General features: G+C 37.0%; 1 long non-coding RNA gene across 1 annotated transcript; it reads left to right on the forward strand.

The window, feature by feature from the left end:
* Positions 1 to 10,657: 10,657 nt before the first annotated feature.
* Positions 10,658 to 11,279, forward strand: LOC149226446 (uncharacterized). The gene is made up of 2 exons (XR_016247734.1): positions 10,658 to 10,848; positions 11,003 to 11,279. It is a non-coding gene; the product is annotated as an uncharacterized LOC149226446 (long non-coding RNA).
* Positions 11,280 to 11,686: the final 407 nt, after the last annotated feature.

Consider the following 11,686-nt stretch of genomic DNA (forward strand, 5'->3'; position numbering starts at 1 on the left):
AATGCAAGTCTGTAATCACTGCAATTCTTATTGCAACAGTGTTAGTAATGCTAGAGTTTTCAAAAACACCTGAGCAGATCACATAATGCTTCCCAACGTGATTAATTCAATTAGTGACAGACTGGACTAAAAATTTGTTCGGCCTTGAGAATCTTATAGATTAATTCAGTTGGTAAGAAACATGGAAATTTTGTTCTTCTTTGCAAAGCCCGTAGAAGTGGCCTGTTAGGTATCTACGCTTGCTCGCAATTCCAATCCCATAACTTCAATCGGCTAGGGAAGAACACATGTCCAGAAATTTCTGAGATAATTTTTCTAAACTGAGAGAAAATAAGTTATTATAAATTATTATTAGATTATAACCCAGAAGTATTAACAAAATATAGTGGAATACAGAGAATAAAAAACCCTATTTTTCCCTTCAATTTGTGGTCGTATCAGGTTACCAATCTGAGTTTGAAATGCTCCAGAAGTATTAACAAAATATAGTGGAATACAGAGAATAGAAAACACTATTTTTCCCTTGAATTTGAGGTCGTATCAGGTTACCAATCTGAGTTTGAAATGCTCCCGGACTGGTTGGAAGAAATTATATCTAAATTTGCTTCAAACTTTCCCGGCGATGTATACGATATTAATATTTATTATATCAAGTTCGTAACTTGTAAGTATGTTAAGGTTTTACAATACATTAGCGGCATAGGTGAATAAGCTCTGATCAAGCAAACATGCCATATTCAGACCACCGCAGATTCGACGGTGCAGTAGGGTAAACTAAAAGGTGAAAGTGATATATTGCAGTGATGTTATTTCTTTTCCCAATTAGTAAGGAAGAATGGCGGAGGCAAATGTAGCACCACAAAACACATAATTTCAAAATTGAACAGTTGCAACTGACCACATATGGTTAGATGCCGAAAGTGAAAGTGGTAAATTTGAAAGTTGTTTTCCGAAAGAATCAATGCCAATGCTAATAACTCGGCCATTAAATTTGGTCACCAATATTAGTACGGTGGATGCTTACTCCCATAATGTACCCTTAACTGTCAACTCCCAGAACTTGAAGGAATGGTAGCATCGTAGCTGTAGGCATGTAGCCTGTAGGTACTATGCAGTTGGCTCATGGATGGTGCATTATGATTCATGCAGCTTTACAGATACATAAATTCAGATGGGTACATAGTAAATGGAGTTGTTTTTAATGTGATTTTTTGGATTTTTTTTAGTGTTGGAACTAGGCTGAAAAAATTGAGGTGAAATTTTGATTTGTGTTACTTAAAATAGTTTTTTAATTGTATATATGGATTCAGTGCCCTGAAAAATCCTTAGGGCACTTAATTGTGCAGTGGTTACCCATCATACTTGTGAGTTCAATAAATTCCTGCAGCATTTCAAAGAAATTAGACAAAAAAACCCAGCAGTAAAGCTTAAAAAAAAATCACACTAAAAACAACTCGCAGAATAAATTAAGAAATCCACGATGCATTTAATGTTGTTTGTTAAACTTTGCAGGCCTTTCACCTGATACCGATGATCATATTATCATTGGATTTTGTAACCTCAGCCTCACATATAATAGATAATTTCAAAGATTTGTACCTTCAGCTGTTGGAAATTTCTGTTTATTTCAAACACAAAAAAAATTGCACAGAGAACAACGCTCTGTTTCGATACAAGATCTTAATCATAACAAAAAAAAATGTTACAAAATAGTCTTCCTCTACTCAGAGGGATTACATCAGGGATGCTTCAGTTCCAGAAACTAATTTCACTATCTCAGCACTGTTGTGCGTTTCAGAAATCAAAAAACTCTCACTATATTTTTACACTGCTGTGTCTGCGTTTTTATAGTGCATTACATTTTTTTTTTTTACAGTGCACGAAGGGGTTATAACTTATCTAGCAACCACATTAACTTCGTTGATGGGATCTTTTACTTTATTTCTTGAGTCGGTTGTGTGGTAACCCATAACTGATAAATGCTGCGGCGAGCACTGTTGTAAGAAACCCATAATCTCTTTAATGCACTTGCATGTGGCACGTCCTTCTTGTTCTTGGCCATGCTGTTTATTAAACGCTGTAGCTGAGCATTCAATGTGCAGGAGCTGGATCTGATCTTTCTCCTTTGGGAACTCAAATAGGTAAATGGCGAAAAGACATCAATGGCGGTGGCGTGTATAAGCCAGAACAAATAATGGCCGTTTGATCAAATGGATGGACGGCTGGGATCATATGCAGGTGAAAGTGCGATATGCGATGGCTCAGGTTGCATCGCAAGATCGCGGAGGGTTTAACGCGCACTGGAGAAAAATCGTGATCTGCGATCGCGTCGCATGATCGCATCGCATCACGATCAGGGAAGCCACAGGGTAAGGCGCGATGGCGATCTGCGATGGATCGCATCGCAGGGAACTTCAATGGGGTTATAGTTTGTGATTTCTGTTCAACTGTTGCTACAGTTGAAATTATATTCCAACACTCCCCTTTAATTTCAACTGCTGGGTTTCTCTGCATACCCAGACATTTCCTGAAATGATCAAAACTTTTCTTTCCCAATGGTTTTGTCAAGATGTTAGCTAACTGATCCTCTGTTCTGCAGTGCTCCAAAACAATCTCACCATTGTTAACCAATTCATGTATGAAGTGAAATTTGGTGTCTATGTACTTTGTCCTTTTATGAAAAACAGAGTTTTTAGACAATGCTATTGCCGAGCTATTGTCACAGTAAATGGTTGTGCCCTTTTCTTGTTCATGACACGAATCTCTGAGAACTCTTCTCAGCCACACTTCTTGGCATGCTGCTGCTGTTGCTGCCACATACTCTGCCTCTGTTGTTGACAAAGACACAACTGGTTGCTTCTTGGAAGCCCATGAGATGGCTCCCGATCCCATATGAAACACATATCCTAATGTTCTTTTCCTATCATCAACACTTCCATCCCAATCACTGTCAGTGTAACCTGTCAACATGAAACTTTTATAAGAGGAGTATAAAATACCAAACCCCTTCGTTCCATTCACATACCTTAGAATCCTCTTGGATGCCTGCCAATGAGTCTCTTTCGGTCGTTCCATAAATCTGGAGATTAAACTCACAACATGCATAATGTTCGGCCTAGTTGTAGTCAAGTACATAAGGCTGCCAACTATGCTTTTGTACAATTTTGGATTAAAATACTTGTTGCTGTCTTCTTTGGTCAATTTCAACCCCATTACAGTTGGAGTCACAGCTGCCTTGTTGTTCTGCATGTTAAATCTCTTCAACACTGCTTCTACATATTTAACTTGAGAAATGAAAACACCATTTTCACTTTGGTCTACTTCAATTCCAAGAAAATATCTTAAGAAGCCCAAGTCAATCATTTCAAATTCACTTTTCATGACTGCTTTAAAATCAGCAATGAGAGAAGCATCATTACTAGTAAAAATCAAATCATCTACATATAAAACAACAATAAGAATCTTACCGTCATTCTCCTTTATGTAGAGTGTGGGTTCATCATCACACTTATCAAACCCATTCTCAATTAGATAAACATCTATTCTGCTGTACCATGCTCTTGGAGCTTGCTTCAGCCCATAAAGAGCCTTCTTCAGTTTGCAGACTTTATGCTCTTGGCCTTCAACTTCATAGCCTGGAGGTTGTTCAACATAAACCTCTTCTTTTAACACTCCATTCATGAATGCAGATTTAACATCCATCTGATAAATCTTCCATTTGTGTTGTGCCGCAATAGACAACACTGTTATGACTGTTTCCATCCTTGCTACTTGTGCAAAGGTTTCATCATAGTCTTTGCCTTGTTGTTGCTTGTAGCCTTTCACAACAAGTCTTTCTTTGTGCCTGTCAATCTTGCCTTCAACATTGCTTTTGGTCTTATAGACCCACTTAACTCCAATGGCATCTTTGCCTTCAGGGAGGTCCACTAACTCCCATGTTTTACTCTTCTCAATTGCACCAATTTATTCACTCATTGCTTCAATCCATTTATCTTCATTTAGAGCATCTTCAAAATGAACTGGGTCATCAACATGGCAATACAAAGCGAATAATGAATTCAGACCGGTATTGTTACTTACCTCTCCTTGTTCATAAATCTCATTCAGATTTCTTAATCTTGGTCTTCTTGGTGTGCTTGGAGTTCCATCCGAACTTGAGGGTATTTCTGATCACTGTGATGTGCTTGGAGAAGCACTTCCTTGACTTCTCAAGGCTTTTCGAATTCCAGCTTGTGGTGTGGTTTGTTGTACTTGTTGTGGTGGAGGAGGAGCCACCAAGGAAGGATTATTTGCTGCTGTCCCTTCCTCTTCTTCTTTGTGAGACACAATTGTCTTCACATCCACTGTCTTCTCTAAGCTTCCATCCCAAGCTTCATCTTCAATGAACTGCACATCTCTATTTACTATCAATTTCTTGGTGGATGGATTATAGAGTTTGTATGCTTTTGACTCATCAAAATAGCCAATAAAGACACACTTCTCCCCCTTACTGTCAAGCTTCTTCCTTAGCTGATTTGGTACATGTGCATATGCTACACAACTGAATACTCTCATGTGAGTGACAGTTTGCTTTTGACCACTCCATGCTTCTTCTGGTATTTTGTTCATGACAGCTTTAGTTGGGCATCTATTCAAGATGTAAACTGCGCAAATGACAGCTTCTGCCCAATACTCATGCGGCAAGTGTTTTGCCTTCAGCATACTTCTGACCATGTCAAGAATGGTCCTATTCTTCCTTTCGGCAACACCGTTTTGCTGAGGTGTATACCTCACGGTGAACTGCTTTTGTATGCCATTCTCTCTGCAAAAACGCAGAAAGTCTTTGGAGATGTACTCTCCTCCTCTATCTGTTCTGAGCACTTTGATATAATGCCCACATTGCTTCTCAACGAGAGTTTTGAAGTGGCAGAATTTCTCAAACACTTCATTCTTCTATTTCAACATATACACCCATGTCTTTCTTGTGTAATCATCAATGAAAGTTAAAACATATTTATTTCCGGCAAATGATGGTATTTGCATCGATCCACACATATCAGAGTGAACAATTTCCAAGGGTGCTTTTGCCCTTATACTCTTTCCTGCTAGAAAGCTTTCTTTGTGTTGCTTGCCCAAGATGCAGCCTTCACAAAGGTTGTCCGGTTTCTCGATCAATGGCAATCCCTTTACCATTCCATTTCTGTGCAACAGATTCAAGCCTCTGAAATTGAGATGTCCAAATCTCAAGTGCCACAACCAATTCTCATCTTTCACTTGTTCCTGAAAGACTTCTTGTGTTACAACTGCAATAGTTTTTCCTTCCTTCAAATCTGCCCTGAATTTGAGAGGAAACATTCTATTGCTGGTCATCTGCACCTGTGCAATGATCTTCTTACTTGGAGGTATGTCTCTGATTGTACACATATCATCTTTGAAGAACACATTGTAACCTTTGTTAATGAGTTGTCCAATGCTCAAAAGATTACATTTCAGACCAGGCACATAGTATACCTCTGGCGCAATCATCTGTTCTCCATTTCTTGCTTGGACACTGACTCTGCCCTTACCCTTGACAAATATCTTACTATCAGTTCCTGTTGTTACCTCAGATTTCATATTTTCATCCAGATTGGCAAACATTTCAATATTTCCAGTCATGTGATTACTACAACCTGAGTCTAAGAACCAAAAATCTTCTTGTTTATCTTGTGCAATATTACATGTTAACAACACAATCTTTGGATTCTTATCTTCTTCATTTGCAAAATTAGCATTTTGCCTACTATTCATGTCATTTTGTTTTTTCCTACATTCATTGGCGTAGTGCCCATATTTCTTACAATAATAACATTGGACTTGGGATTTGTCATACCTTTGTCCATGAGCTTGCGGTTTGCTTGAACCTTCATCTTGGTTCTAATTGCAGCTTCTTCCACTTGTGCTTACAGGATTATTTTCGCCTTTGTTTTGGCTTCTTCCACGACCTCTGTTATTTTCTCTGCCTCGACCTTTTCGTTGGCCAAAATACATCTGTGTCTTGAATGCTTGCTCAAAAGAGGAATCTGTTCCTCTACTCAGTCTGGGTTCATGAGACATAAGAGAAGCACTCAGTTCATCTACTGTGAACTGTGAGAGATCCTTTGTTTCTTCTATTGCTACCACAATAGCTTCAAACCTTGAGGGTAAACATCTCAAGATCTTCTCTACAATCCTTCTTTCTTCAAGAATCTCACCATGAGATCTTATCTGGGTTATCAACCCAATAACCTGAGTGAAGAATGAATCTATTGTATCAGATTCCTTCATGTTGAGTGTTTCAAAATCTCTCCTCAACATCTGCAACTTTGCAGTCTTCACCTTCTCCATGCCTTGATAAGCAATTTTGAGAATATCCCATGCCTCCTTGGATTTTGTTGCTGCTGCAATCCGTGGAAAAACACTTTCATGTACTGATTGGAAGAGAAAAAAGAGGGCTTTGGCATCCTTCTTCCTGTCGCTCTTCAACTGGTCTCTTTCTGCTACTGTCAAAGCAGCCAATGTTGTTGCATCTGCAGGTTCAGCATAGCTAGTTTCAACTAGCTCCCATATTCCTTGAGAAGCAAACAATGCTTTCATTGTTATGGACCAATAGCTGTGATTTTTCCCATTAAACTGTGGCAGTTGGGAATTTGTCAAACCAGTTCCAGCATCTGCCATCTTAACCTGTATAAGTAAAGAAGAGATACTAATTGTATAACTAAAAATAAGCAAAAAACTTTCTCTGCTGGAGAAAATCTGCTCCATAAGCTTCTTATAGCTCCTACAGTGAAAAAACAAACTTTGTTTTTCACTCACTGAGTGCCTAGACTAGCTCTGATACCATGTTGGAAATTTCTGTTTATTTCAAACACAAAAGAAATTGCATAGAGAACAACGCTCTGTTTCAATACAGGATCTTAATCATAACAAAAAAAACTGTTACAAAATAGTCTTCCTCTACTCAGAGGGATTACATCAGGAACGCTTCAGTTCCAGAAACTAATTTCACTATCTCAGCACTGCTGTGCGTTTCAGAAATCACAAAACTCTCACTATATTTTTACACTGTTGTGTCTGCGTTTTTATAGTGCATTACATTTTTTTCTTTTTACAGTGTGCGAAGGGGTCATAACTTATCTACCAACCGCGTTAACTTCGCTGATGGGATCTTTTACTATATTTCTTGAGTCGGTTGTGTGGAAACCCATAACTGATAAATGTTGCGGCCAGCTCTGTTGTAAGAAACCCATAATCTCTTTAATGCACCTGCACGTGGTGCATCCTTCTTGTTTTCGGCCATGCTGTTTATTAAATGTTGTAGCTGAGCATTCAATGTGCAGGAGCTGGGTTTGATCTTTCTCCTTTGGGAACTCAAATAGGTAAATGGCGAAAAGACATCAATGGTGGTGGCGTGTATAAGCCAGAACAAATAATGGCGGTTTGATCAAATGGATGGATGGTTGGGATCGTATGCAAGGTGAAAGTGCGGTCTGTGATGGCTCAGGTCGCATTGCAACATCGCGGAGGGTTTAACGCACACTGGAGAAAAATAGCGATCTGCAATCTGCAATCACGTCACATGATCGCATTGTATCACGATCGGGGAAGCCACAGGGTAATGCACAATGGCGATCTGCGATGGATCGCATCGCATGGAACTTCAATGGGATTATAGTTTGCGATTTCTATTCAACTGTCGCTGCAGTTGAAATTATATTCCAACATCAGCTACAATAATTTTTTATAGTTAAGATTTTAAATTAAAAGTCAAACGGCCGGCTCCCAAATATGTCTTAGACGTCAACCCTGACGGTGGGAAAACTAGAACTTGAAATACATCCTACCTGACGTCAATTTCCAAGCCTGCTTGCAAGCTGCGCTCTGCATTCAAACTCCTGCAACATTAACTACCAAAACGAAGGTTATATGCATTTAAAGTTTGATTGGATCGATCCTATGCATGATGTCGCCGATCGCTCTCTCTCAACTATGGTTATTCTTTCACCACACTGTCTTCCTGGGTCGCTGCCCATCGAGACTCTTCCTTTCCTTGAAAGTGATGTTGTCAATCAATGGTTGGACAGACCTTAATACCTTTCTAATCGTTCCCTTTTGTGAATAATAATTAATTTTACAATTATTAATCTATATCTAATAAATAATATTCAATTAGGTTTTTCTTTTGTAATTTATATCATTTAATTCGATAAAGAATATTAAAAAATAATGCAAAAAAGAGTTGAATCACTTTTAAAAAATTAATTTAATTAATTTATTGCCTAACAGATGGGATGTGAGTAAACGTTTTGGTATTAGCCGGCATGTTTTATGTGTTTGTGGGTGTTCAGTGACAAGACATTTTTATTCCTGACATTGAGTGACATGAGGGTCCAAAGTTGTATGAGGAATAAGGGAATTAGATTATACTAGTACAAGAGGACCAATAATCTCCCATTATGATGATGTTAGTATTGTTGGTTAGTAATCACATTTGATAATGCAATGAGATGCATTTGAGGAAATGACAAAGATAAATGAGAAGGTTGACTTTATTTGGGATTGCCTTAGGTAATTATCATCGCAACTTAATTTTTTTGGTCCTAACACCCCTATATCTTTTTTGTTGGCTATTTTTTTCTTTTCGTTTAGGTATTATGTCTCTTTATTTTGTTGGCCACTACTAGCCAAAGGCGGCGTTTAGTTTCTTGTTTTGTTGCTTTGAACTCCACTTGGTCTAGTTTCAAGGAAAATTTTAAGGATGGAAAAATTTCTTGAAGTTTAAAAACATTGGCGAATCTCACTAATCCCTAATATGCAAACTATAAAATGTTTATTGATATATTTGTAAAATTATTCAAATTTATAATGATTTTATATATAGCCTCTATACAATGTTGGCGATTTTTAAGGTAAAATAACTTTATATTCTAAAATTTGGGCGAATCATCTTTTATAAAATTGGAAATTGGCGAATCTTTTTTGTGGAAAAATCATGGAAAATTAGCCCACTGGGCGAACATTAGCCCCTAAAATTTTCCATGTCTAGTTTGCTTTGTTTTCTTTTGTGGTTGGTTGCTTGTTCATGGTAGCCTTTGGATTTACTACACCCTACACATGCATTCGAATGGTAGGGATTCTATGGGGTTATGTTGTATTTCACGAAAGCTTTTATTAGAGTTTTGTGACGTTAGATTTGGTTCCTAGTTGTCAACCTAGAAGCACCTTACTTTAACAACTAGCATGCTACTCTGAGAAGTAAGGAGCATGTTCAACCTTCCAAGCCTGCCTCTCCACACCCTCAAGACATGGGTGGAAACATGCTTTTTTAATAGAGTATCTCACCAGATGCTCAAAAGGAAACTAAAGAATTGGTTAATTCAATGAAACAACATTGTTAATAGACCTCCACATGGAGATTGACAATGAATTTTAGCACTCCTTTTGGGATTCTTGTTTTTTACAATTACATGACACAAACATATTTTTTGAGCAATATAATTTTTCTAGAAAACCAAAACCTTTGTTTCTTAGTGAATTGTAATTTGCATGAACTAGAATTGATGATGTGTTGAAAGTTACAAAGGATAAGCGTTGGAAGTTACATCCCAAACTTAACTCGAATAACATAAAGAAAAATGCAAATGAGAGGAATCTCATTGCCATTGATTCAAGTAATGAGGTTGAAAGCAACTTTGATATGGATGATAATATTGTCTGTAGATAAGTGGAGAATGAGGTGGATTTGAATAGCCTTTAGCAACAAGAGAAAAAAATGACTAAACACTATTTTATGTAGAAATACAAGTCAAGAACACAAAGAATAATGCTTTGTTATGTGTAAGGTTAAAAAGAAAACTCATTGAAGCAAACCTAATCAACAAATTAAAGTTAGAAATTTATGATAGTCCAAACACATATCCATTAAAATAGGTAAATAAAAATACATAAGTAAAACTAACAAAACAATGCTAAATTAAATTTTCTATTTGAATTCCCTCTATGTACATGTAAATATGAAAGTAAACTATTACAAAATTAGTTATAATTTTTTTTTTAACAATAATTTTATTTAAATATTAATAAACTTTATTCTATATAATTTAACAGTTACCATTTTTTTTAAACGTTGAATTCTATTTCTGTATTTTATATAAAATTTTAAATAATAAAAAATTACTAAATATTTCAGCACGCACAACAGAAATACCTAAACACATAAAATACTAAAACGCACCTTGCAATAAATCGATATCCGTACTCTGGGAGCCTTTTACATATAAAGTAAGAGGATGAATATGATGTATTATTGTTTCCACGTGGTTTCCTTACTGTAGATTAAAATTTAATAAGTCACGTGGCTCGATTTTGTTGACTTAAATTTTATATTCGTGAATTTGGCTGCAACCGACAATGCAGCCTACGAGGTGCTCAGTGCTGGCCCTGGCCCCAGCTAAAGACAAAATGACCCTATCCAAATTAGGTATGCTGATGAATATATGAAATAGGCAACAGTCCAGATTCAACTTAAGCAAGTCGATCTTGTCCAGTTGTCTGTCATCTTGCCAGCCATCTTTGACTCCTATCTGATTGCCTCCTGTATCCAAATCCTGAGCTGGAGTCCACAATAATATATTTAATACTTCACAGGTCTGTACTCACTGTGGCCGTTCCTCTATATATACTCTCAGCTCCTCTTCTTATCTCCATCATCTATCTGATTCAGAAGTTTGTGAATAATGGCTTCCAAGATCGTATTAGTTTCGGTCATTTGTGTTTTTGTCTTGTTTCTGCTATCTCCTGTCACAGCTACAGAGGATGATCATGCAGCCCAGACAATGGAGACGCCATCAGGTAAAATAAGCCAAAATTCATTATTCCGACAGATTTTATCACTCATCTCTAGAATTTTTTTTTCATGTTTTTCAAGAAAGCCATATCTTGCAGAAGATCTGCGTTGGGTTTTCTAGTGATTCTAAAATTGGTTTGATATGTATATTATGTGCAGGGCCGGTGCTGCCTCCAAGGAGTGACCACTATGTGACGGGATGCAAGAGATGCTGTTATTTGGATGAGAGAGGCTGCATTGCATGCTGTTCCAAGGGACAATAAATAGACAGATTCCATGTAGGCAATTTATCTGCCTGCCAGATCTGGCTATAACAGCGAACCCGCTAGTTATTTGCCAACTCTCATCTCTGGATAGATAAAACAGGCCTCCAATATTAGTGTTACTGTTTTCTTGAAACTAATAATAAATACAATACCGGAACAGGTTTTAATAATGAGATGCCTTCGGTACTAAGATGATTGCGTCTTAAATTTTTCAAGTTATTTTCGGTTTCAAATCAACCCATGGATTATGTTTTTCTTATAGTTATATATTTACATTCAACTAGTTATATATTTACATTCAACTTCAACTGTGTGTAAGGTTTTCTTATAGTTATATATTTACATTCAACTTCAACGGTGGGTAAGGAGTTGTTTCTAGTGTGATTTTTAGTGGAAGAATTTGAAGTAAAATCTTGATTTGTGTTATTTAATTTAGATTCAGCACTTTGAAAAGCACTCTTGGAGCACTTCGATTGTGTAGAGGTTACGAGTTGTGTGATTTTTAGTGGAAAAATTTGAATTAAAATCTTAATTTGTGTTATTTAATTTAGATTCAGCACTTTGAAAAGCACTCTTG

The sequence above is a fragment of the Pinus tabuliformis genome, chromosome J, assembly GCF_031772625.1.
Source record: "Pinus tabuliformis cultivar Carrire ecotype Pingquan chromosome J, CPIR1, whole genome shotgun sequence".
Taxonomy (NCBI): domain Eukaryota; kingdom Viridiplantae; phylum Streptophyta; class Pinopsida; order Pinales; family Pinaceae; genus Pinus; species Pinus tabuliformis.